The following is a 3,758-nucleotide window of genomic DNA, read 5'->3' on the forward strand; positions in this document are numbered from 1 at the left end:
ACACACACACACATATATATATATATATATATATATATATATATACATATATATATATTTGTATATATACATATATATATATATATATATTTGTATATATACATATATATATAATACATATGTTCATAAACTTATGTATTATACATACATACATACATACATACATATATATATATATATATATATATATATATATATATATATATATATATATATATATATGCATGTGCGTGTGCGTGTGTGTGTGTGTGTGTGTGTGTATATATATATATTTATATACATGTATGTATATATATGTATATCTATATTATATTATTTTACATATATATATGTATGTATATACATATATTCATATATATATATTTATACATGTATATATGTGTGTATATGTATATATATATATAAATAAATATGTGTGTGTGTGTATATATATACATATATATAATATATGTGTGTATTTTTGTATATATATATATATGTATATATACACATAGATGTGTGTATGCATATATATATATACAAATTTATTTATTTATTTACTGTGTGCATGAATAGCAGTTAGGAACATGAAGAAAATCGCTCCCTAAAATTCAGTGGCGGTGATGTAATAACTCCACCTCACCTTCGCAATGCTAAGAGAATAAACAAAAAACAGAAACTTAAAAAGTTGACAGAATTAGCTCCCGTCGTACGTAACAAAGCTGGTAGACGGCGGGGGAGAAAAAAGGAAAAAAAAAATACAAAGAAACAAAAAACACACATGATTAGTTAGCACTGGGTCACTAAGGTGTCATTATTTTGGCGCAAATGTCACGCGAGGTGGGATTATGAACCATCGGCTCAGTCCCGCGGGAGCACATGAAAGCCGCCGCCATGTTGCTAATTATTTTCACCTTCCAATTCGTGTCTATTTTCACCGGGAGGTCTTTTGATCTTCGCTGATTTACTAGTGCGGTTTGTTTTCGTATTTTGGAAATTGATACGCGTTCGACTCTTAATGGCCTTTGTCGAACGTATTGATTCTTGTGTTTTCTTTTCTTTTTGGCGGGAAGAAAAGAAGTCGAGAAGATGAAGAAAAAAAATTGTGAGAATACGCACAAAAACGAGAGAAACGAGAGAGACGGATGACATAAAAAGACCGTGTCAGCCCGGAGGGTGGACGAGAGACGTGACGGGTCCCTAGTGGCGCTAAAACCAACACTCAGGGTATCAATTACCCTCGCGACGTCGGCCTTGATAGTTAGCGGAGATTGCTAGGTGTGGTCGCTTAATAACACCCAAGTAGCGCGATCTGCTATCCTGGCGGCCTGAGCAAACGAGCGAGAGAGCATGTCAAATGTGACGGTTATCGTGTGCTCCTCTTTCGGGATATATTTTTTTTTTTTTTTTTTTTTTTGATGATTCGGTCGTTTGTTTTTGCTAATGTGGAGAAATCTCGGCTCCTCCTGCAGCACTTCTTTGAGGATCGGCATGCAGGCACACGTGCGCTGCATGCGTGCGTGTGCGTGCAGATCGATCGATAGGTTGATAGATAGATAGATATGTGTGTGCGTGTGTGTGTGCGTGTGCGTGTGTGTGTGTGTGTGTGTGTGTGTGTGTGTGTGTGTGTGTGTGTGTGTGTGTATGTGTGTGTGTGTGTGTGTGTGTGTGTGTGTGTGTTTGTGTGTATGTATGTGCGCGTATGTATGTATTGGCAAGGCTGAAAATACCAAAAATCATATTTTGTTCTATTATCAACATATGTTTACTAACAACTAAGTTGCACATCTGCTAGCACTGTAGTATCACTTACACGTAAACCAAAGATACAAAATCATCGCCTAAATCCAGTCACCTGAACAAACAGAAACGAAAGAGAAAACAAACACAAACCTCTAATTAAACACACAAGAGGTCACAAAAAGCTTCCGATAATGACCTATTTCTTTAAGGTCACGTGCGACCACTGACCTGACCTGACATACCTGCTAATGACATCTAGGAGTCAAGAGATAATTGAGTCTAATTATAGGTGTCACCGTTTCCCTATCGCAATCCGCGTGAATCCGATCCCATAAATGACTACCCAAGAAACAAATTTATTCTCATTATTTCCTGTTCGGCAACCGGCGTTTTCAGTTGGCATTATTATCATTATTATTACCATCTTTCTATTTTTTTTTCAGCAGGCGAACGGGTAGTCAGTGACAATGCAAAACGCAAAACATACCATTTCGCGCCTTTAAAGAAATTGATTGTCTGGTCGTTCGCAGAAGCTGCAGTCGGATTAGACTCGAATCCGCATGCTATCACTACGAACGGCTTTCAAAATAAATAATCGTAGGTTGAAGAAGAGAGAAAAGGGACATGCATTGATAATAAAACAGAATAACAAACACAGAAGGAAGGATAGAGGATAGAAAATGCATGAATAAAAAGAGAAAAAAGTGAAGAAAAAAAAATCGTGGGAAACGGCAGGGCAATCGTGGGTGGAAATAACGGAGGCGAAAGGGGGAAAGCAAATGTACATGATAGAGATAATAAACATGAATTGGAGGAAAGAAAATAGAGCAACATTTTAAGATAAATAAATGAAAAAAAAATGAGTATGAGAAGAAGGAGGGAAAATGTGATGTCGCTCCCCCACGCCCCCACCCCCACCCACCCCCATCTCCTCCTCCCATCAAACGTACCACTTAAACCTGCTTCTATTTCAAGGCTAAGGAGAGCAGAGGATAAGCAGGGGAAGGGGTAAGGGTTCTTCTCACTGCTTCTGTGCCCTCGCTATCTGCTAGAACATTCCGCTGTGTCATATCCTCAAGAAGATGCTTCTTAAGGAGGATGGAAAGGAGCTGATAAGGGCCAGGGAGTGGGGGGGGGGGCGCGGAGGGGGATATTGGCTGGTTGGGGAGACGACGAATTCAGATGCGTCTTGGTGGGGATGCTATCTGCGATTCCTTTTCTTTTCTTTTTTAAATGTTTCTCTTTTTTCACTCTCCATATTTATTTATGTATATATATGTATATATGGCTGTATACACATACACATATATTCATATATATGTGTGTATATATATATATACATATACACACACATGTGTGTGTGTGTGTGTGTGTGTGTGTGTGTGTGTGTGTGTGTGAATATATATATATATATATATATATATACATATATATGTATATATATATACACACACACGCACCATATATATGTATATATATATATATATATATATATATATATATATAGATATACATATATACATATATATATTCATATATATATGTTTATATATAAATATATATATTTATATATATATATATATATATATATATATATATATATCCACGCTTCAGAATATGCATCTGTACATGTACAGATCAATGAGTGTGAATATGTGTGAATTTGCGTGTGCATCAATATGCGAAACGCCTCTTCATTTAAACAAGACAACAGCAAAGAAAGTATAATCCACACTTGAGCAAAAAAAGAAAAGAAAAAGAAAGCCGAAAGCATTTACATAAAATCATCCAATTAGACGATCGCACACAAGCGATTTCCACGGAGGCTGAACACCATAATTCTGCCTTAATAAATACACTTGCAAATCGCCGGGTTAAAGAGCAATAAATGTCAGGGAATCTTACAAAGTTTCAAGAGCTCCTTAACTGGATTTCAAGATCTTGTGTGAATCTTGAACAGAGGGAAAGATAGTGGTTCTTGTCCATATAATTTTGAATGTGATATTTGGAAATGTAGATATGTAAATGGTGTTTAT

Source organism: Penaeus chinensis, chromosome 38 (genome assembly GCF_019202785.1).
Source record: "Penaeus chinensis breed Huanghai No. 1 chromosome 38, ASM1920278v2, whole genome shotgun sequence".
Taxonomy (NCBI): domain Eukaryota; kingdom Metazoa; phylum Arthropoda; class Malacostraca; order Decapoda; family Penaeidae; genus Penaeus; species Penaeus chinensis.